The 25,046-nt window shown below is 40.6% G+C and overlaps 1 protein-coding gene across 5 annotated transcripts in view; it reads right to left on the bottom strand.

The window, feature by feature from the left end:
- The window catches only part of STAG1 (STAG1 cohesin complex component), a 381,944-nt gene that overhangs the window by 338,061 nt on the left and 18,837 nt on the right, over positions 1-25,046 (bottom strand). For 2 of the 5 annotated variants that reach the window (XM_070072783.1, XM_070072782.1), the window contains exon 2: positions 2,386-2,759. The exons of the other annotated variants lie outside the window; for them this stretch is intronic. The gene's annotated coding sequence lies outside the window, so the exon portion shown is untranslated. The remainder of the gene's footprint in view (positions 1-2,385; positions 2,760-25,046) is intronic. 5 annotated transcript variants of the gene reach the window in all.

Here is a 25,046-nt window from a genome sequence, read left to right as displayed (position 1 = left end):
TGACTGTATGTTATATGAATTTAATTCTAATAAAAAGTAAAACAACAGAAGAGCTTCTATCAAACATCAATATTAAATAAACAGTTTCACTGCTTTTTTAATTCATTCTGAAATACAGGACCACTACTGTGGTCTTGTAAATTTAACAAGCATCTAATTTTTTTTTTTTTTTTTTAACAGAAAGAGAGAGAGAAGTCTTCCATCTGCTGATTCACTCCCCAAATAACCACAACATCGGAGCTGAACTTATCTGAAGACAGGAGCCGGGAGCTTCTTCCGGGTCTCCCACATGGGTGCAGAGCCCAGGTACTTGGGCTGTCTTCTGCTGCTTTCCCAAACCATTCGCAGAGAGCTGGATCAGAAGTGGAGTAGTTGAGAATAGTACCAGTGCCCATATGGGATGCTAGTGCCACAGGCAGACCCTTAAACTACCACACCATAGCGCCAGCCCCTTCAATGCTTATTTTATTTTTATTTATGCTAGTGTTAAGATACCTAACTCACCACTCCCATTCCCCAAAAAGTAATGATATTCAACAGTTATTAGAGGATTGTGTGATAAATAATGACAATTATTTTAACCATGTGCATTTTTACTTTATCTGTTTTTTAGCTAATAGTAAAGAAAGCTAGGTTTTGATACAAGCAAGTCAGATTACAGCATCACTGACATAGAACTGTGGTTATTTCTGCCACTTCAAGTGAGTTTTCCCTAATAAAAGAAGGGTATCCAAACTCAAGATAATTACATAACAATTATTTAATTTGACCTATAAAACCCCTGGAAAATATGCTGGTTTTTTTTTTTTTTTCACTTTCTTTCTGGATATTCTGTTTCTAATACCTAGAAGAGCTCACCCAAACAGAATTACAGTGTAAAGTTCCACAAAAATGCTTATTCTAGGGTGGGTGTTTAGTCTAGTGGTTAAGACATTTGATATGTGAATTAATGCTATAACTGGTACTCAAACAGTATTTTACACTTTGTGTTTCTGTGTGGGTGCAAACTGTTGAAATCTTTATTTAATATATACTAAATTGATCTTCTGTATATAAAGATAACTGAAAATGAATCTTGATGCGAATGGAATAGGAGAGGGAGCGGGAGATGGGAGGATTGCAGGTGGGAGGGAAGTTATGGGGGGTGGGGAGCCACTGTAATCCATAAACTGTACTTTGGAAATTTATATTTGTTAAATAAAAGTTAAGAAAAAAAAGACATTTGTTATAACATCCATGTCCCTTATTGAAATACTTGGGTTCGACCCCTGGCTCCAGCTCCTGACTCCAGCTTCTCGCCAATGCAAATCCTCTAAGGTAATGGTGATAGTCAGGTAGCTGGGTTCCTCCCATCCACACGGGAGACTTGGATTGAGTTGTAGCATGTAAGGAATGAATCAGTGAACGGGAGCATTCATTCTCCCCTTCTCTTCCTTTCAAATTTTTTTGAAAATTTAATGCTTACTCCAGGGGTAGACATTGTGGTGTGGCAGATCAAGCTGCCACCTGAGATGCCCATATCCATATTAGAGTGCTGATTCAAGCCTTACCCACTCTGCATCTGAACCAACTTCCTGCCGATGTGCCTGAGACACAGAATATGATAGCCCAAATATTTGGGTCCCTGCCACCTACCTGGGAAACTGTGAAGAAATTCTTGGCTCCTGGTTTCTGCCTGGCACAGCCCAAGCTGACACAGCACAAGCTGCCTGGCTTCTGCAGCATTTAGGGAGTGAACCAGCAAACAGAAGCTCTTTCTCTGCTTACTGTCACTCTGCCTTTCAAATAAATAAGTCGTTTCTAAAAATGCTTATTCTGGAGGTCACTTTTCACAGTACTGAAATCTGAATTTATAATGGTTTTCTAGGAATTCAACTCTTAAAAATAGTGTTTAATCATCCCTTTATCCAGACTTCACCAATTTTATCTTTACTCTCATTCTTTTCTTCCTTATTCTCTAGTTTAGTGTTCCAATTAAAAGGCTATGGTCCTGGAATTCCAAAGTATTTTTGTCTGTCTCTTTTACACATTATCAATATGCAGAATTAAGTTTATATTGTATTTTGTCTCTCTTCCATAAATGCCAGATTTTCAAAAGTTCCTATAAAACTTTACATAAATAAAATTGCGATAAAACTGCAACATAGATAATGCACTGTATATTTTGTGTTGATTAAGGTCAGTCTCTCCCCAATACCAAACATGGACTTAACACAAAGTAAAGTTTGGCAAGAAGAAAAATCTAAACCTCAGAAATCAACAAAAATCATTTCATTTAAGCAACTATTTTCATGCTTTATTGTTTGCCTTGCCCTCCAACTCTCCTGTTTTCCTGACACAACCCTGTAGTGCTACTTCTAATCTATAGGGCAGGTGGTCATGTACCTGGATGGAGCCGAAGACATCATCACCCAGGTGACATCTATAAATGGTGCCACTCAACAGTTCACCTCCTCAGATGGTGATGGACCTTACTGGCTCCTCTTGCTCTTGGCAGCCCTCAGTCTGCCTTTGTCTCCTAAAATTTTCTAACCTGATTTGTTTCCACTCGGTTAGTCAAACAAGTTTCAAACAGTCACCCACATGAAACCTTGCATGGAAACCTCTTTCTACTAAAAATCACTGGACAGGCCTCTGGGGGAGGTTCCTTACTGCCACCCCTCTTCAGCATGAAGCAGCCAGAGCTGTCATTCACCAGTGCCCTAACGGCAGTTAGGGATACTTCTTCAGAGAGGAGAATGATAGGATTCCAGGGGTTCCTGGATAGGAAAGAAAAACAGAAAAGAAAAAATATACTATGAAACTCTCCAGAAACCCTGAAAAAGGAGGCAGGGGAAATATACACAATGTAATCAATCTTCAGATGTTGTTGAGTCTACTGAACTAACTTGATTTACTCTGCACTTCTGTGCAAAACAGGCTACTCCAATGTCACTTCCCTGATTGGTTCCTGTAGCATGACTCACTAGCATATAGAGCAACCAATCGGGAAGAACTTCCTGCTTTAGATGTGCATAGAGGTCTGAGCCAGACAGTCTTGAGTAGCTGCCAGAGGCAGATGGCCCTACTCCCCGGCAAGCCCTCCTAGATGCAAGAGAGCTTCATCATTCTTCATGGTCAAGAGACAGAGAATCCAGCACAGAAGAGCAGCAGCAACCCAGAAGACGGCAGCAGTCCTCAAGAGAGCCAGCAGAGAAGCAGCAACCCAGAAGGTGACAACAGTTGATGAACCTGGCAGAGGAAAGGCTGTGAGCAGCAGAGAGGAGAGAGCTGCAATGCAGAGCTGTAACATGAATAGCAGTTAACATGAGGGCTGTGCTGTTCCTCAAGAATCCCACAAGAGTCTGCCACATCTCTCCTACACAAGACACACACCTGAGCTACTGGAGTCATAGACTCCCACTACTGTTCCCAAAACACTGATTCCAGAAGTCCCACAATATATTTGGGGGCTAGCCTGGGATTGCAAGAGGGGCATGTGAAAGCAGGTTAAAGAACAGTTACTAATCCATGCCTCCTGATTGGTTCTTATTCTAGCATCCTGACTGGTTAAATTTGTAGTCATTTCTCAGAAAGGGGTCACTCAGAAGAGCCAGTCACTTTGCGTAATAAGAGCCAGCCTGCAAGCTATCCTGGCAATTCCTCCCTTCAAGTCTCCCTCCTGAAACAGGTTTTTTGCTTTCAATCAGTCTCATTTTGCTCACTGTCCTTGTCCATGTGGAAAACTTGGCTTGACACAAAAACTGAGAATGAGAATGTCTTCAATGTCCCACAGCACTGTGATTTTCTTATTTCAATACACAATAATCACTTTATTTACTCTGAAAACAGAAAGGGAAATGACATCAGCAGCAACTATGGTGTGTAGTAGCATCTTGGACTTTCACGCTTCATAAATAAATGCTGGAGATGCTTTGGACAATCTAAGTTAGAGCTAGAATAAAATTTTTCATATAAAAAAATGCTGTTGGGTAAGCGCTGTAGTGTAGCAGGTAAAGCCACCACCTACAGTGCTGACATCCCATATGGACGCAGGTTCAGGTCCCAGCTGCTCCACTTCCAATCAAGCTCTCTGCTATGGCCTGGGAAAGCAGTAGAAGATGACCTAAGTACTTGGGCTCCTGCACCTACATGGGAGACCCAGAAGAAGCTCTAGGCTTTGGATTGGCCCAGCTCCAGCCATTTGGGGAGTGAACCAACAGATGGAAGACTTTCTCTCTCTCTCTGTCTCTTTCCCCCTCTCTCTTCCTCCTCCCCCACCTCTCTGTAACTGTGCCTTTCAAATAAATAAATCTTAAATTTTTTTTTTTTTTGCCAGCCGTGGCGGCCATTGGAGGGTGAACCAACGGCAAAGGAAGACCTTTCTCTTTCTCTCTCTCTCTCACTGTCCACTCTGCCTGTCCAAAAAAAAAAAAAAAAAAAAAAAAAAAAAAAAAAAAAAAAGACCCTATAAATCAACCTAGTCTCTCAGCCATTACAACTTCTTTAAAAAAAAAAAAATTTTTTTTTTTTTGCAGTAACATTGATTAAAGTATCCCAACTCCTGAAAGCCTCATGCCACAAAAAGGCCAAAGAAAGCTAGTACAATGGCATAAAATAATCAAGTTTATAAGTCTAATAAGCAGAAAGCTATAAAGGATATTAATTCTCTTGACCCCAAAATTGATCTAAAGTAACAGTGCAATCTCAGTTTGGTTTGGTTGTGTGTCTTATGGGTTCCTGTTTATTCCGGAAGATAAATTAATAGAGTAATTCTAAAATGTACATGGAAATACCAAATAACAGACTAGGAAATCTTTTAAAAGAACATAAGACTTTTAATCATATAGGATATTTAGATTTATCATTAAGCTCAATAAACATGGCAGTGATATTGGTACAAAAATAGACAAACAGATTAAATGTAACAGGATAAAGGCCCAGAGACAGACTATGCATATATGGACATGAACTATAAAAACCGTAACACTCCCTAGCCACGTTCAGGCTTTTTACTTTTATTTATTCATTAATGTTGCTGGACAAATATCCATTTAAAAACAGTAAACCTTGAACTGACACTACACATACACACACTAATCAGTTCCTAGTTGAAGCACTTATCTAAATGGGAAACATAAACAAAGCTGCTAGATGATAAAGGTGAGTAACTTCATGACTTCCAGTGAGAAAATATTTAACAGAACATAAAAAGCACTAAGCATAAAAGAAAAACAGGATAAATCTAACTACTCATCTAAGAACTTTTCTGCATTTTGATAGGCTACAGAATGGGAGACTAGATTAGTAACCTCTTTGACCTGACAAAGGAGTCAAACATATAAAAAGTCCCCTTTATTTCACTTTGTGTTTCTACGGGGGTGCATACTGTTGAAATCTTTACTTAATGTATACTAAACTGACCCGCTGTAAAAAAAAAAAAAAAAAAAGAAAAGAAAAGAAAAGAAAAGAAAAGAAATTATCAACTCCCAACTTGACTCTCACTGGGATTAAACATGACAATAGGTCTGATCTGATTTCATCATCATTTAAAAAATCATCTATTATTTTTCACTTTATGTTTCTGTGTGGGAGCAAACTGTTGAAATCCTTACTTAATGTATACTAAGCTGATCTTCTGTATATTAAGATAATCGAAAATGAATCTTGATGTGAATGGAAGGGGAGAGGGAGTGGGAAAGGGGAGGGTAGTAGGTGGGAGGGACGGTATGTGGGGGAAGCCATTGTAATCCATAAATCGTACTTTGGAAATTTATATTCATTAAATAAAAGTAAAAAAAAAAAAAAGTCCCCTTTAATTAAAAATAGATAACCCAATGGGAAAATGAACAAAGGCCAAGAATAATAATTTCACAAAACAAGATAATCAAAACCACCAAAACTGAGGTGCTCAATATCATTAGTAGCCAGGAAAAATTAAGACCATCAAGATTTAAAAAGACTGATAATAGTAAGTAGTGGGGAAATATGAAGGAAAGGAACTTTCATACAGCTTTTGTGAAAGAAAAGTTTGGTGAAACTATAACCAAGAATGTAGTATGTAGGAAACATGGGGACACTGGAACTGAGGCAGAAAAATCTCAAAACAGTTTGCAAGAACAGGCTCTCTGAGCTTGTTTTTCAGAGTGTATTCCAGGAAAGCATACCTAGCAAATTGTACTCAAAGGGGGTTAAGACCATCACAAACAAGGAACAGTTAAAAACCAGAAGAAATAAATTTTCATCAGATTTTTGAACATATAAATCTAGCAAGATGTATGCTACTTGGGCAGGAGGAGCTTTCCCCCCCTCTCCTTTTCTACATCCTGAATGTTCCTCAAACTTGTTATAAAACTCTTGGCAGACTAGTTTCCAAGGACACAATTTCTTTTTTTTTTTAAACTTTTATTTAATGAATATAATTTCCAAAGTACAGCTTATGGATTACAATGCACCCCCCATAACTTCCCTCCCACCCCCACTCTCTCTCCCCTTCCATTCACATTAAGATTCATTTTCAATTATCTTTATATACAGAAGACCAGTTTAGTATATATTAAGTAAAGATTTCAACATTTTGCACCCACATAGAAACACAAAGTAGAAAATACTGTTTGAGTACTAGTTATAGCATTAAGCCTCAATGTACAGCACATTAAGGACAGAGATTCTACATGAGGAGTAAGTGCACAGTGACTCCTGTTGTTGACTTAAAAAATTGACACTCTTGTTTATGCCATCAGTAATCACTCGAGGCTCTAGTCATGAGTTGCCAAGGCTATGGAAGCCTTTTGAGTTCGCCAACTCTGATCATACTTGGACAAGGTCATAGTCAAAGTGGAAGTTCTCTCCTCCCTTCAGAGAAAAGTTCCTCCTTCTTTGATGACCTGTTCTTTCCACTGGGATCTCGCTCGTGGAGATCTTTCATTTAGGTCATTTTTATTTTTATTTTTGGCCAGAGTGTCTTGGCTTTCCATGCCTGAAATACTCTCATGGGCTTTTCAGCCGGATCCGAATGCCTTAAGGGCTGATTCTGAGGCCAGAGTGCTGTTTAGGACATCCGCTATTCTATGAGTCTGCTGTGTATCCCACTTCCCATGTTGGATCGTTCTCTCCCTTTTTTATTCTATCAGTTAGTATTTGCAGACACTAGTCTTGTTTATGTGATCCCTTTGACTCTTAGTCCTTTCCTTTAGGAAACTCTACCTTTCCACTGACTCCTTTACTTGTCAGAAATAAAGCTTTCCTTTAAATAATCACCACTTGATGCTGATTATTTGGCAGCACTCCAAGCGAGGGGACCCCTTTGTGTCCAATAACAATACCACCTATGAAAACACTTGGCATTTTCTACTAATGACATACCTTATTCAACAGAAATGGCTACATGTGTGCATTCTGAAGACATTAGTGTTCTTAGCAATACTATTTCTAATGGTCCCAAACTGAAAATAATTTAATGTCTATCTAAAGTAGAATGGATAAATGTGGCATAATCATACAAGTGAATACTACAGTAATAAAACATGGACATATAACATGACATAACAAATATTAGAAATAAGTAATAAATGAAAGAGGCAAGACATTAAAAAGAGACAGAGTATTATTCTATTTTATATATGAACCTCCAAAAACAGGTAGGCACAGCCAAACTACAACACTTAAGATTACAAACTTTTTAGCAGGCAGAAATACGAAAAAAGAAAACAAGAAAAGGCTGATCATAATAATTGCTCCTTTAAGGGAAAGGGAGAAAGTTGTAATGCAAAACACATCAAAGAGACATATAGTGGCAGAGATTCTATAATGGTACTGACAGTGTTCTAATTCGTGACTCAGACTTTCAGTGTTTATAAGAATTATTTAAGCGGTACATTTATGTTTGATATACATGTGCTTTACTTCACAATTTAAAACAAAAGCTTCCTACAAAAGGCAAGTAAATGTGGGAATCACACATTTTAAATGGACAATTGCTGTAACTTACAAAAGGTACATATTCTTTTTAAAAGCATACACAAATTGATATGACTGACTTTTAATATTGATTCATGTCACATAAACAAATTTGGACTGGTCATATCAGTGGATACTGATATCAAATATATTTGGATCAAAAATATATTAGATCAAAAATATTTAGATAAAAAAGAGGCAGAAATGGAGCCAGCTCTGTGGCATAGTGAGCTAAATAAGCCTCTGCCTGCAGCACCTGCATCCCATATGAGCTCACATATGAATATGTGGGCCCGGCCGGCGCCACGGCTCACTAGGCTAATCCTCCGCCTTGCGGCACCAACACCCCAGGTTCTAGTCCTAGTCGGGGTGCCAGATTCTGTCCTGGTTGCCCCTCTTCCAGGCCAGCTCTCTGCTATAGCCTGCGAGGGCAGTGGAGAATGGCCCAAGTGCTTGGGCCCTGCACCTGCATGGGAGACCAGGAGAAGCACCTAGCTCCTGGCTTCAGATTAGCGCGGTGCACCGGTCGCATCGCGCCAGCCGTGGCGGCCATTGGAGGGTGAACCAACGGCAAAAAGGAAGACCTTTCTGTCTCTCTCTCTCACTATCCACTCTGCCTGTCAAAAAATAAAATAAAATAAATAAAAAAAATAAAAAATTTAAAAAATGAATATGTGGGCCCACATATTCATATGTGGGCTGTTCCTCTTCCAATCTAGCTCCCTGCTATGGTCTGGGAAAGGAGTGGAAGATGTACCCACATGGGAGTCCCAGAGGAAGCTCCTGGCTTCAGATCAGCTCAGCTCCAGTCATTTGCGGCCATTTGGTGAGTGAACTAGTGGATGGGACATCTCTCTCTCTCTCTCTTTCTCCCCCTGTCTCTTTCTCTCTCTCTCTCTTTCTCTGTAACTCTACCTCTTAAATAAATAAAATCTTTAAAAGAAAAATATTTATATAAAAAAGGCAGAAATGCAAAATTGTACAATTTTGGAAAACAGGTTAGCAATTGCTTAAAATTTTAAACATAACATTAATACATGATCAAGCAATTCCACTCCTACATTTCTACCAACAAAATGTCTATACCAAGACTTGGCTATTCACAACAGCCAAAAATTGGAAACCCAAATGTCTATCAATTGGTCAATAGTTTAACAAATCTTCACAATAAAAAATAATAGCTGGCACTGTGCCACAGCAGGTTAAAACCCTGGCCTGAAGTGTCAGCATCCTATATGGGTGCTGGTTCGAGTCCCAGTTGCTCCACTTCTGTTCCAGCTCTCTGCTATGGCCTGGGAAAGCACCAGAAGATGGTCCAAGTCCTTGGGCCTCTGCACCCATGTAGGAAACCCAGAGGAAGCTCTTTGCTCCTGACTTTGGGTCGGCTTAGCTCCGGCCATTGCAGTCATTTGGGGAGTAAACCAGCAGATGGAAGACCTCTCTTTCTATCTCTACCTCTCTCTATAACTGTTTCAAATAAATAAAAATAAATCTTAAAAAAAAAAGGTACTTATATATCCTTGTAACATGGTTCATCTTCAAAAACTATATTAAATTAAAGCAGCCAAATATAAAAAGTCATATACAGTGTGATTCCAATCTTATGAAATGACCTGAAAAGGAAATTCTATAGAACATAGAATGAAGATTAGTACTTACTAGGGGTTAGGAGTAGAAACGGAAAGTGACTGCAAAAGGGGACAGACTGGTGAATGCAGGGTGGGGTAAGGGACAGTAATGAAAACAATTCTAAAATTAGAGTGTGGTAATGGTTGCAGTGTTCCAAATTAACTGAAAATCACTGTACATTTAACAGAGGAACAGAACTACAGAGTCTCTGGGATGATGGATGGATCTCAAAGATGTAACTTGCCACAAAGTCTCAGCTAAATACACTGCAGAGCCAATACTGAAATCCAAGCTTGACTGCAAAATCCTTACTCATCCTACAACCAGAAACAAGATGCACTACAAACAAATCTGCAAGAATAAATCCAATCAACAAGTTGAGTCAGTGTAGAGGGCACACACACAGATTCTCGTAAAATTTAAGTTAACATTGAGAATTATTAGGAAGAATCAAACCCAAGAATATAAACCATCTGCTAGATAAAGAAATTAAATACATAAAATTCAAAGAAGATGGCACTGGCAGCAGGACCTAGATCTTGTCTTTATCTATATGAAGATGAAACCAAAATAAAGATGAGAATAATGACTGTTCAAACAAATTAAACATGTCACTTTACCTCCAATACTGTCCCTGGAGAGAGTATCCTGACCCAGATCTGCTACAGAGCAGACAGATTTAAAAAGCTATCAGACCTAAAAAAAATAAAACTGAAAATAGTTCAACTTGCTTTAAGTTCATTACAGCTTTACTGATCTATCCTCAGATTATAATCTCTTATTTACACCTTCCTACAAAAGGAAATTGCAGATTGGTAAACAGTCCATGTCAGCTGAAAGTTAACTTCTCAATATACACCAATAATTGGATACTTCGTATTTGAAATCACCTGAAACCTACACAATTTCTAAACAAAAATAACAAACTTAATTCCTGAGTACATCAATTATGAGAACCAGCGTGTGATATGTGATACACAGTTCATCAGTTCCTGCCACTTAATAGACAAGCCAAGACCTCCCTTACACTTTTTTTCTAAAAACAGCAATCTGAACTTCCTTTGTGCTACAAACTGAATAAATGCTGCATAGAAATATGCAAATATATTAAATATCCTGCAAAAGACAACTATTTATATTCATATGTCATAGTTTACAGAGCATGGTTAAATTAGCTCATTTAATAGCCCATATCCCAAGATGACATGGCCATACTTATTCCCAGTACAAGTGAGGTAGAAGTAATTTACAAAGAACATGCTGCTAATAAATAGATTTATCTGGATTGGCATCAAGGCCATTGGTCTCCAAATTCAGTATTTCTTTAAATGGTCAACACAATAAAACCATGTTTCTGCCAGGAAAACCAATGATTATTTTCCGCAGTCTTATGAACAGTCAGAAAATGTCCTCTCATAAAAAAGACAGTTTGTAACAAGAGATTAGGACAGATCACAACAGGGAGAACTACTCAGAATTTAAATAGGACACAGATTTATAAACAATGGTGAATAAACTACTAAGAGAAGTCAATTGTTCAGTCTAGAACTAAGTAATTTCAATTTTATATTTAGATAAAAAGAAAGAAGTGCCTTCTTTGAGAATGTTGTGAAAAATCCTATTATTCTTTTTATATTATTTATCAAAAAGAAGAGAGCAAGAGAAGAAGTTACAGAAAAGAAGGATAAAGGTAATAATTAGGTTCCATTATAAAACTGGGGGCAGGCATTGTGTTGCAGTGGGTTAAGCCTCCACTTAGGCTGTCCACATTCCATTTCAGAATGCAGGATGAGTCTGTGCTGCTCTGCTCAGACTCAGATTCCTGCAAATGCATCCTGGACGACAGCAGATGATGGCTCAAGTGCTTGGGCACCTGCCACCCGTGAGGGAGACCCAGATGGAGCTCTGGACTCTGGCCTGGCAAGCCCTGGCTGTTAGGCACATTTGGAGAGTAAATCAGCAGATGAACAATTCTCATTCATGTTCATATGCTATCTCTCTCTCCCTGCATTTCAAGTATATGAAAAGAACACTTAAAAAAAAAGTGCTAGTAAGAACCACACCATGATCCAGCAATTACACTCTAGGGACATACACAAAAACATAAAAGAAATGAGAGTGTACGTTCACCAAAAGACCTGAACAAGTTCACAAGAACTTCATCATAACAGCCAATAACTGAGTATAATTTAAATGTCCATGTACAAAAGAATGTACTAATACATTTTAGGATATTCATACAGCAGACTACTACATAGCAATAAAAAGAATTGCTGATATCTGCCACCAAATATAGGGAAACCACACAAATATCACGTTGATCAAAAGAAGCCAGAAAGTAAATAACAAAACTAATGGAAGGCTAACTAAGAAGTTGTAACACAGAGAAGAGTGGGGTAAAGAACACAGGAAATCTTCTGGGGTACTAGAAATGTTTAATATCTTGATCTGGGAAATAGGTATATGGGGGGAAAATTCATCAAGTCTATGAACAGTATACTTTAGTCCATATATTAATATTATACCACAATGTAAAAGACATTTGGTACCTTGCACACAGAATTGAAGGGCTTCCTTTAATTTTAAATTTTAAAATGCAAACCCACTCCAAGAACCAAGGTTGGGAAAAGTAATTTTATATTAAAATTAGCCCATAAGAAATTCAGTCAAAATTATCTCAAAGACATCTTTCAAATCCTGTTCTAATATTTATACCTTCGTTTACTGTATACTTCCAATAGATAGACACAGCTAATTTATCAAGCTAATCTCTATTTGGTCTCACTTTTTTTATATCTTCCAGAAACAAACAAACAAACAAACAAAATTAGGGGCCAGCACTGTGACGTAGTGGGTAAAGCCATCATTTGGAGCGCGGCATCCCATATGGGTGCTGGTTCAAGTCCCAACTACTCCCCCTTCCCATCCAGCTCTCTGCTGTGGCCTGGAAAAGCAGTGGAGAATGGCCCAAGTGCTTGGGTCACTACACACGCGTGGGAGACCCAAAAGAAACTCCTGGCTCCAGGCTTTGGAGTGGCCAAGCTCCAGCTGTTGCGGCCATTTGGGGAGTGAAGACCTTTCTCTCTGTCTCTCCGTTTGTAACTCTACCTCTGAAATAAATAAAAACTATCTTTAAAAAAAAAAATCAAACCAAGTTCTTCAGTGAATAGATGAGGTCATCTACTGAGAAAACAGAAGGGAAATTGAGAGGTAAAGGAACCAGAGGAGAGTACAAGTTTTCACATAATTGCTATAAAGAATGAGAAAAAAAAAAACTAGGGAAAAAAGGAAGATTATTGGAAAATGCTGAGGGTCCACTTAAGATTGGAAATTACATTTAGTGGCTCCAGCATACAAGGTTGTTATTTTCTCAAGTTGTACTCAACAACTCAGAGCCAAGTACACAGGATCCAAAAAGATGAACCGAGCTGTGGTTGGGTTTCAGTCAGATAGACCCAATAAAGAGTCAAAAGTGCAAAGCAGAACACATTTCAAGAAGAAAATAAGGTTCTAGGTTAGACAAGAAAACAAAGGGGAGAGATATACTAGAACAAAATGGCTGTCAAAAGACTGGAGGGCTCTACTGTATACAGTTGAAAAGAGACAATCAATCTAAACTTAATGTTCAAAAGAGTAGTAAAAAGCTTAACACGGGGCAGGCATGTGGCACAGCAGGTTGAGCCACCACTTGGGGTGACTAGCACAATCCACGTCAGAGTGCCTGGGTCTGTTTCTGATTCCAGCTTCCTGCAAATACTTATCTTGAGAGGCAGCAGGTGATGGCTCAAGTACTTCAATCCCTGACAATTACATGGGAGACCAGATGGTGCTCTAGTCTGGCCCAGCCCTAGCTATTGAAGGCATGTGGGGAATGAATGATCTTTCTGTCTCCTCTGCCTTTCGAAGAAGACATTTAACAAGTAAAAAGCTTAACAGCATGGAAATAAGTGTTTAGTCTAGCAATTAAGATGCCCATGCTAGGTTCCATTCCCAGCTCCAGCTCCTGACTCCAGATTCCAGCCAAGGCACACCCAGGAAGGCAGCAGTGATGGCTGAAGAAATCAGGTTTCTGACCCCCAACTCTGGCTCAACCTTGCCTTTACAGAATGAACTGGCAGATGGGTCATATGTGTTCAGTTCTCGCTCTAATAAAATTCTTTAAGGGAACTACAAAGGTCCCAAATGGAAACAGTCAAATGTCTGAAGTATTATCATTGCAAATTTAGATGTTCCTCAACATTTCTATATAAATTCAATGAATTGTTTTCCAATTTTGAATCAACTAATGTTTCTCAATTTCTTAATGAATCTTTACAAAAAGACCTTAACATATAAGCAAATCAGTCACCCTATACATAAATATACCATTCTTACAACAGGTAAAAATTAGAAAAACATTAACTCTATATATTTATTTAAAGTGAGGTTTTATAACAAAAATAATTATTTTATATTTCTAAGCTCTGACAAGTTCCAACTGTCATCACTTGAGTTATCTGCATAACACACACGTACCTTTAAAATGGCTGTTAAGGATGGAAATTTGGCTTAGTGGTTAAGCCACCAAATGGGACGCTGGCATCCCATATGGGAGATCCTGGGTTCCAGTTTTGGCTCTGATCTCTATTCAAGTTTCCTGCTAATGCACATCCTAGGAAGCAGCAGTGATTTCTCAAGTACTTAAGTCCCTACCACCCATGTGGTAGATCTACACTGTTCCTGGCTCGAGGCTTCAGTCTGGATCAGACGCAGATGTAGGCATTTGGAGGGTGAACCAGCAGACCAATCACTGACACTGTCTCTCTCTGCCATTCAAATGAATAAAATTAATTTAGGTGTAAATTTTTAAAATTTCTTTTAAAATATCACTCTATAATTTGGCATTATAAAGTTACTACATGTGGGGCCAGTTCTGGTGTAGTGAGTAAAGCCACTAACTGCAACACCAGCGTCCCTTAAGGGATGCTTCCCCTCAATCTTCCCCATTTTAGGATAGAACCAGCATTCCCTCACTTATTGGTAAGAAACCTGGAGATCATTTATGACATTCTATGTCCAACATACTCAAAATCAAAATGCTCTACACAATTATCTATTATAATCATGCTTCAAGGTACTGTATCTGTCACATGGATTTTGAAATAACCTAACTCTTCCCCTCTTACATTCCACCCCTCACCTTTGCCCAATCCAATATTCACAAACCAACTAGAGCAGCAGTTCTCAGCTTTGGCACTACTGACATTTTGGGCCAGTAGTTCTTCACTGTAGGAAGCTGATCAGTACATTGCAGAGTGTACAGCAACACCCCTGATCTCTATCTACTACTGTCAGTAGCACACACCATCACATCCAGTTGTGATAACCAAAACTATCTGCAGACATTGACAAATATCCCCTAGGAAACAAAATCATCCCCAAGCAACAAGCAGGAGCTAGAAGGATACTTAATATTCCTCTGCTTAAAATCCTCCAATAGCTTCTCTTTTTAGTTACATAATCTGTACTTAGTTCTAACTATATCAAACATATCCTACAAAATCTAGACTTTGCCTACCTCGCTCCAGCCATTATTGCTTTTTCTCAGTTCCTAGAATTCCTCAGCCATTTCTGCTATACAGATTTCATTTGCTCTTTCCCATGCCTGCAACATTCTAGTCTAAGTTCTGTGCCCATCTAAGCTTAAACTCACATACTCAGAAGTGATTTTCTGCCTCTACCTAATATACAAATACTATTATTAGCCATCTCATTGCACAATCACAGTATATGATTATTTGTTTATGTGATTATTCCTGCTGTTCACATGAGGTCAGACAAAAAGCCTTGTCTTACTTTCCAACATATATCTAAAATTAAATGAACAAATCTGTAACCTGGAGAACTTTAAGTAATGGATGAGGTGACGTCAACACCACCCTCATCTCATTTCCACCTATATTTACACTGATTTCCCCCTGAAATTAAGGGAAGAAAAGAAACTAACAAAAGTATCTTTGCCATCATATTGTTCTCCAAAAGGCTGTACACTGATTGAATGACATTTGTAATGAATCTAAGTACCTAAAGTGCTTAATAAACAGCTTTTATCCAATAAACAGTGATTATGTTTTTAAAGCACTAAGTACAACAGCTACAACAGATATTTAAGAAATGCTCTTTCTCTAGCCTCTTTTAATCATGTACCACCAATTTGGCCTGAATGTGGTTAATAACAGAACTCTGGGGCTGGTGCTGTAGCCAAATGGATTAAGAAACTGCCTGTAATGCTGGCATCCCATATGGGCGCTAGTGCTCGTCCAGGTGGCTCTAGTTCCCATTCAGCTCCCTGCTAATGCACCTGGGAGGCAGTGGAGTATGGCCCAAGACTTGGGCCCCTGTACCCACGTGGGAGACCTAGAAGAAGCTCCTGGCTTCAGCCTGGCCTAGCCACAACCATTATAGTCATCTGAGGAGTGAACCAGTGTATGGAAGATCTCTGTTATCTCCCTCTCTATAACTGTGCCTTTCAAGTAAATCAATGAATCTTAAAGGGCATGGGGGCGCTGTGGAGTAGCAGGTAAAGCCGCTGCTTGCAGTGCCAGCTTCCCATATGGCACTGGTTAAGAGTCCCGGCTGCTCCACTTCCAATCCAGCTCTCTGCTATGACCTGGGAAAGCAGTGGAAGATGGCCCAAGCACTTGGACCCCTGCACCTACATGGGAGACCCAGAAGAAGCTCCTGGCTCCTGGCTTCAGATAGACGCAGCCCCAGCTGTTGCGGCCAATTGGGAAGTGAACCAGCGGACAGAAGACCTCTCTCTCTCTCTCTCTCTGTCTCTCCTTCTCTCTCTGTGTAGCTAAGACTTCAAAAAAAAAAAAAAAAAAAAAAAAAAAAACTTAAAAAAAAAACTCATAGAAAAATGAAGCTAAAAAGAAAAAAAGAATGGAACCCTGTATCTGACACTTTCCCCCTTTTCAGCCTCCAGGTACATAACCATACCAGGTGTAACAGAGGTTAACTATTCAAATATAGTCAGTCATCCTCCAGGACCCAGAGAGAAGACTGTTTCAAGGACCCCTTCCCTTAAGAATGGCAATATTCACAGATGTCCAAGTCCCTTACATAAAATGGCATAGTTGCTGCACATAATTTATGCACATATTTGCAAATACTTCATTTAAGTAAGTTTTTTTTAATGCTTTTTAAATTATTATTTGAGAGGCAAAGCAACAGAAAGTTCTTCCAATATCAAATGCCAAGACTGGGTCAGGCCAAAGAAAGAAGCCAGAAATTCCATTTAGGTCTCCTACATGACAGGGACTCAAGTACTTGAGCCATCATCTGCCACCTCCCAGGTAGTAGGCAATCGCAGGAAGGTAGAAAGGAAGCAGAGGAGGGACTCAAACCCAGACTCTCAAACATGAGATTTGGACATTCCAAGAGGTAGCATATTCTACTGCACCACTGTGCCCACCCCACACCCAAACCTTTAAATCACCTCTAGCTTATTTAAAATACCTAACACAATATAAATACAGTTGACCCTTAAATAACACTGGTTTATACAGATTATTTTTTGAGAGATTTGCAACATTATGAAAAAGCTCACAAACCCTGTAGCCTAGAAATTCCCCCCCAAAATTTTAAGTATGTCAGAACGCTGAAAAAAGCAGATAGTCTATTTTTAGTTATTTATTTATTCATTTATTTTTTGACAGGCAGAGTGGAGAGAGAGAGAGAGAGACAGAGAGAAAGGTCTTCCTTTTGCCGTTGGTTCACCCTCCAATGGCCGCCATGCGGCGGCCGGCGCATTGCGTTGATCTGAAGCCAGGAGCCAGGTGCTTATCCTGGTCTCCCATGGGGTGCAGGGCCCAAGCACTTGGGCCATCCTCCACTGCACTCCCAGGCCATAGCAGAGAGCTGGCCTAGAAGAGGGGCAACAGGGACAGAATCCGGCGCCCCGACCGGGACTAGAACCTGGGGTGCTGGCGCCGCAAGGCAAAGGATTAGCCTATTGAGCCACGGCGCCGGCCTAGTCTATTTTATTATTTACAGCCTAAAATATACACAAATATATTATAAAACTAAATTTATAAAAACTCACAGAACATAAATGGCACTATTCATAGTCAAGAGACACGTAAACATAGAATATTAAATCATATCTGCATAAAATTAACTTCCGTACATATGGCACGACTGCAATAATTCTGTAGCCACCTCCTGTTAGTTGCAATGAGTTCAAAGGTTCTCAGCATGTGCTTAAAATTTAGTGTGACCCTACAAATATCATTTCACAATAAGCAGTTGGTTTCTCCAATAAATTGTGTATAGTGGGGCCAGCGTTGTGACACAGTACGTTAAGCTGACATCTTCAATGCCAGCATCCCATACAGATGCACCAGTTCCAGACCTGGCTGCTCTGGTTCCTATCCAGCTCCTTTTTAATGTGCCTGGGAAAGCAGTGGAAGACGGCCCAGGTATTCGAGGCTACCACCTATGTGGGAAACCCAGATGGAATTCCAGCTTCCTGGCTTCAGCTTGGACCAGATCCAGCTGTTACAGCCATTTATGGAGTGAACAAGTAGATGGAAGATCTTTTTCTCTGTCTCTCCTTCTCTGACATTCTACTGTTTAACTAAATAAAACTTTAACAAAAAAATTAAATCATATGCAGCAGTAAAAATGATTTCTGATGGTTATCAAATATTTTTCATGTACACATAATACATGTAACATACAAACTTCATGTTAACCAACTGCTTATGTTATTGATAAGGCTTCCAATCTGCATCAGGCTTTTAGTAGTTAACAACAGTCAAATGCCCTACGTGGGGATAGGCATTTGGGGCAGGAGTTTGGCACAGCAGTTAAGACACTACTTAGGATGCCGCATCCTGAATCAGAGTGCCTAGGTTTGAGTCCCACCTTCACTTCAGATCCAGCTTCCTGGAGGGAGCCGGTGAAAGTTCAAATACTTGGGGTCCCTGCCACCAATATGAGTTCTGGGTCTTTAGCTTTCTCCTGGCCTAGTCCTGGTTGTTGTGGGCATTTGGGGAGGAAAACAAGAAATGGAAGATCTCTCTCAGCCTTTCAAATAAAATGAAAATGAGTAAAAACTTACAAGAAGAAAGTTATACAAGGATTTGACTGGGGCATTTCTAACCTCCAAGTTGTTCAAAGGTCAACTGTACCAAGTAAATAGCTGTTATACTGTATTGTTTGAAGAATAAGAAAAAACATCTACACATTATCTACAATTTTTTTCTTCAAATATTTTCAATCTGCAGTTGGTCACATTTATGCATGAGGAACCTGAGAATATAAAAGGCCAACTGCACTTGCACATACATTAGGGAAAGCTAAATATCCATTAACCAGGGGCCGGCACTGTGGCTTAGCAGGTGAGGCTACCCCTGCACCCAGGAAGCAGCTTCTGGCTCCTAGCTTCAGATCACTGCAGCTCCAGCCATTGTGGCCACCTAGGAAGCTAACCAGGGGATGGACGACCTCTCTTCTCTATGCCTCTGCCTCTCTGAAACTCTGCCTTTCAATAAATAAATAAATCTTTGGAAAAAAAAAAATCCATTAACCATAGCCAACTTACCACCAAGTGACCTCAGAATTACAATCCATTTGTTTCATTAAGTAAAATTATATTAATTTTTAAGGATTTATTTATTTATTTATTTGAAAGGCAGAGTTACAAATAGTCTCCCATGTGGGTGCAGGGGCCCAAGCACTTGGGCCATCTTCTACTGCTTTCTCAGGCCACAGTGGAGAGCTGGATCAGAAGTGGAGAAGCTAGGACTGAAACTGGTGCCAATATGGGATGCTGGCACTTCAGGCAGTGGCTTTACCCGTATGCTACAGTGCTGGCCCCAATAATATTATTTTTCAATTGTAGGACCTAATTTTAAATTAACCTTGGGGCTGGGGGATCTAATAACTTCAACAATATCAATGTTGGTTGTTAAAAAATACCTACTAAATCTAATAAAGTTTACTCACAGGAAATAAAATAGTAAATTGAGTCCATGATTAGAATCCAGTAAGTGGAATATACAATAGAATATTATATAATTTTTAGTTAATAATTAGAACGACGCGAGGCAGGCATCTGGTACTGCAGTTAATATGTCACCTGGGATGTCTGCATCCCCTACCAGAGTGCCTAGGTTCAAGTCTCAGCTTGGCTTCTGATTCCACTTTCCTGCTGATGTGCACACCAGGAAGGAGCAAGTGATAGCTCAAGTACTTGAATCGCTGCCACCCACCCACATGAGACACGAGGATTAAGTTCTAGACTCCTTGTTTCCATTTTGTCTGGTCTTGAGTAGTATGGGTATTTTGGGAAGTAAACCAGCAGATAAAAGACCCTTTTCCTCTCTCTCTCTGTTTTTCAAATAAATAAAAATAAAACATAATTCCTTTTGGGGGTGGCATTATAGCATAGTGAGTTAAGCTATCATGTGATGCCAGAATTCCACATGGCTGCTGTTTGGGTCCTGGCTGCTCTACTTCTGAACCAGTTCCCTGCTAATGCACCTGGGAAAGCAGCAGCAGATTTGGGCCACTGTACCCATGTGTGAGACCTGGCCACTGTGGCCATTTGGAGAGTAAACCAGAGGATGGAAGATCTCTCTATAACTCCTTCTCTTTCTCTGTACCTTTGGTTTCCAAATAAATTAATAAATCTTTTTAAAAATAATAATTCCTTTTAATATCCTCTTTCTGAAAGCATTCTGCATAGGCACTTGAGGATATAAGGAAAATGATAAAGGAATATATTATAAAGGAAACATTAAAGAAGCCAGAGAGTCAGATCTGCTAACTATACGACCTATGGAAATTCACTTGACTTCATTGTGCCTGCATTTCATCAGCTGTAAAGTGTGATTTAACAATATCCAGAATATCCAGTTGCTATTATGCTTGAAATCCAAGAAGTACTATCAGTTATCATTATATTATTATATTTACCAAGTTTTTATTATTTTTTTCCTTTGCATCATTATTAATCAATAGCTACCATACTAGACAGCACTGCAGAAAGTTCTACTGGGTAGCACTATATGAGACTACAGGGTAATTAGAATACCTGAGAAAATCCAAATCATCTCCTTATATAATTATCAACAAAGTACTTAGAACAAATGCAGTAGAAAAGTATTTCTTAAACCAACTAACTTTGACATGTAACAAAGACCTAAGTTTCAGTTTTATTCAAAAAGCCAAATATAGGAGGGAGAAGAAAGAAAAGATGACTGTCTCCTCTGTAAGTATCTCTTTTGGGAGGGAAAAAAAAAAAAAAACAAATGGATTTTTTATTTCTTATTTACCCTACATCAAGCTGTCCACTAAGCTCTCTCTCAGTAAATGGTACCATGCTTATAAGAAAATTCATCATATTAAAATGCAATTATCAACGTATTTTAAAAAAAGGAAATTTGGGCCGCGGCTCACTAGGCTAATCCTCTGCCTGAAGTGCCGACACCCCGGGTTCTAGTCCCAGTTGGGGCGCCGGTCCTGTCCTGGTTGCTCCTCTTCCAGTCCAGCTCTCTGCTGTGGCCCAGGAAGGCAGTGGAGGATGGCCCACGTCCTTGGGCCCTGCACCCACATGGGAGACCAAGAAGAGGCACCTGGCCCCTGGCTTCGGATCAACACAGGGCGCCGGCTGCAACACACTGGCCATGGCGGCTACTTGGGGGGTGAACCAACGGAAAAAGGAAGACCTTTCTCTCTGTCTCTCTCTCTCTCTCTCACTGTCTGTCAAAAAAAAAAAAAAAAAAAAGGAAACTTGTAGTATTAATACAGTAAAGAAGATTTAGAAGTGGAACATAAAAACTAGCCTAATTTTAAAGTAATTATTTAGGAAAATTTCTATTTTAAGGTATCTGTAGCATCTGTAACATAATATGAAACTACTTCAGACTTCTATTAGTGACAGAATAACAAATATTGCTAATATAACTCATTTGTTAGCTACATTCAAATTTAAAGAAATGCTAAATTGCAGTTGGAGGCTAGTGAAAATAAAGTTGTGATTATTTTCCCATCCAAGTTCAAACACTCCAAGTGTTTTTGTTTTTAATAGCTTAAAAATTAGAATCACAAAAACTTGACTCAAACTCCCTACTTACTAACTCTGTAACACTAGGAAAACAGATTTAAAATAGCTCATGTGTGAAATGGGAATGATACCCACATTAAGATTGCTGTGTTCATTAATTATTTTTAAGGATTTATTGATTTATCTGAAAGAGCTACAGAGATGGGGGGTGGGGGGAGAGAGAATATCTTCCATCCACTGGTTCACTCCCCAGATGGCAGCAAAGGCCACAACTGAGCCAAGCCAAAGCAAGGAACTTCACCTGGTTCTCCCACAGCAGTGGCAGTGGAACAAGCCCTTGGACCATCTTCCACTGCTTTTCCCAGGCCTAATATTAGCAGGCAGCTTGATCTGAAGTAGTACATCCGGGACACAAACCACAGCATATGGGATGCCAACGTCTAAGGTAGCAGCTTACCTACCATACCACAACACCAGCCCCACGCCGTGTTCAATATTACCATGCTACTTGACAGAGTATGTGACAAATTCTAAATAAATATGTACAGTATTTTTTTTTTGACAGGCAGAGTGGACAGTGAGAGAGAGAGACAGAGAGAAAGGTCTTCCTTTGCCGTTGGTTCACCCTCCAATGGCCGCCGTGGACGCACTGATCCGAAGCCAGGAGCCAGGTACTTCCTCCTGGTCTCCCGTGGGGTGCAGGGCCCAAGCACTTGGGCCATCCTCCACTGCACTCCCAGGCCATAGCAGAGAGCTGGCCTGGAAGAGGGGCAACCAGGACAGAATCCGGCACCCCAACCGGGACTAGAACCCGGTGTGCCGGTGCCGCAAGGTGGAGTTTTAGCCTAGTGAGCCGCAGCACCAGCCAGATATGTACACTATTATGATCAGTAACCAAGCCTAGCAATTTTATAGTTCATGGGATGGGCATTTGGCACTGCTTTTAAAATACTGCTACCTACATCCCACGTTAGAGTACCTGAGTTCAAGTTCCTGCTCTGCTTCTGATACAGCTACTGCCACCCATGTGGGAGACTCCAGAGGAGTTCGAGGCTCCTGACTTCAGCCTGGCCTAGCCCCACCTATTGGAGGCACCTGGGCAAGTAGATCAGCAGATGGAAGATACATTTTTATTTCTCTCTCTCCCTTTCAAATAAATAAAAAAGAAAACTTGAAATATTTATATAGTTCATAACCCTCATTGTACATCAGAAACTCAGATATTTGGGTTTAATTGGTCTGGGTTGAACTCCCACTGGTATAGTTTTAAAGCTCCCCAGTAATTTTAATGTACAGCACTGGCTTAATGACAAAGTTCAAACTCACTAGTATAACACACTAGCTCTGGTCACTGCTGACAGCTATTTTTAATCAGTCTTTCAAAAGCACCCCATGATCCAAACACTCTCAAAGAAAACTTCCTGAACACATGGACTATGGTCTATATCACAATCACCTGAAGATCCTGTTAAAACAAAGATTGTTGTTAGGGGCTGGCACTGTGGCACAGCGGGTGAACCGCTGCCTGCAGTGGGTGTAATATGGATGCCAGATCAAGTCCTGGCTGCTCCACTTCCGATCCAGCTTCTGGCTATGGCCTGGGAAAGCAGTACAGGATGGCCCAAGTCCCTGGGCTCCTGGCTCCTGGCTTCATATCCACTCAGCTCCTGCCGTTGGGGCCATTTGGGGAGAACCAGCGGATGGAAGAGCTCTTTCTCTCTCTGCCTCTCTGTAACTTTTTTTTTTTTTTTTGACAGGCAGAGTTAGACAGTGAGAGAGAGAGAGAGAGAGAGAGTGAGTCAGAGAAAGGTCTTCCTTCCGTTGGTTCACCAACCAAATGGCTGCTGCAGCCGGCACACTGTGCCAATCCGAAGCCAGGAGCCAGGCCCTTCCTCCTGGTCTCCCATTCGGTTGCAGGGCCCAAGCACTTAGGCCATCCTCCACTGCCTTCCCAGGCCACAGCAGAGAGCTGGACTGGAAGAGGAGCAACCGGGACAGAATCCGGCACCCCAACCGGGACTAGAACCCAGTGTGCCGGCACCGCAGGTGGAGGATTAACCAAGTGAGCCACAGTGCCAGCCTCTGTAACTCATTTAAATAATTAAATAAATCAATACACACAGATTGCTGGTCTCTACTCTTAGAATTTGAGTGAGCAGGCCTATGATGGAGCCCAAGAATCTGCATATATTGGGGCTGGCACTGTGGGGCAGTGCTGCTTCAAGTCCCAGCTGCTCCTCTTCTGATCCAGCTCTCTGCTATGGCCTGGAAAAGCAGAAGATGGCCCAACTCCATGGGCCCCTGCACCAGCATGCTAACCCAGAAGAAGCTCCCAGGTTCGGATTGGCCAAGCTCCAGCCATTGTAGCCATCTGGGGAGCGACAAACAGATGGAAGACCTCTCCCTCTCTGTAACTCTGAGGGAGGAAGGGAGGCAGGGAATGGAGGGAGGGAGGGTAGATGTGTTACAGAGAGGCAGAGAGAGTCTTCCATCCACTGGTTCACTCCCCAGATGGCTACAACGGCTGGAGCTATGCTGACCCAAAGCCAGGAACTTCTTCTGGGTCTCCCATGCAGGTGCAGGGGCCCAAGGACTTGGGCCATCTTCCAGTGCTTTCCCAGGCCATAGCAGAGAGCTGGATCAGAAGTGGAGATGCTGGGTCTCAAATCAGCGCCCATATGGGATGCCGGCACTGCAGACTGGGGCCTAACCAGCTGTTCCACAGCACCAGCCCCATGAATTCTAAATATGAGTTTGGAATGAGAAGTGAAAATGAGCTACCCAAGAGTGGCACTGTAGAGATGGCATGCTAGGTGAAGTAACAGTCAATGTAAAAGTGATTGAGTTGTGATCTATTGTAGCTCAGTGGTTCTCAAAATGTGGTCCCTGAGATTGACATTGTGGCACAGTGGGTTAAGCTGTGGCCTGCATTGTTGGCATCCCATGTTGTGGGCACTAGTTTGAGATGTGGCTGCTCCACTTCTGATCCAGCTCCTTGCAAATGTGCCTGGGAAACCAGCAGACTGCCAAGTACTAGGGCATCTGCTGTCCACATGGGAGATCAGGATCTGGCTCCTGGGTCCTGCCTAACCCAGCCTCAATGGTTGTGGCCTTTTTTGGAGTGAACCAGTGGACAGGAAGATCTCTCTCTCTCTTTCTCTGTCTGTATTTCCCTCTCTGTAACTCTCCCTTTCAAATAAATAATCTTTAAAAAAGGAAAAAAGCACTATGCAACATTACTATGATAGATGCATGCTGGCATACACTGGCTCTTTTTTTTTTAAGAATTAGAAAAAGTAGCTTCCTTTGGACAAATAAGAATTTAAAAAAGCAAATGGACAGTTTGTCAACAAGCAGAACAAAAGCTGGATTTCAGTGCCTCTATCTACCACCTTGGCCAGGTACCTCTATGCAGAGTACCAAC

Source organism: Oryctolagus cuniculus, chromosome 4 (genome assembly GCF_964237555.1).
Source record: "Oryctolagus cuniculus chromosome 4, mOryCun1.1, whole genome shotgun sequence".
NCBI lineage: Eukaryota > Metazoa > Chordata > Mammalia > Lagomorpha > Leporidae > Oryctolagus > Oryctolagus cuniculus.
Note: the sequence above shows the minus strand (reverse complement) of the source record. Positions and strands in the feature narration are given on the sequence as shown.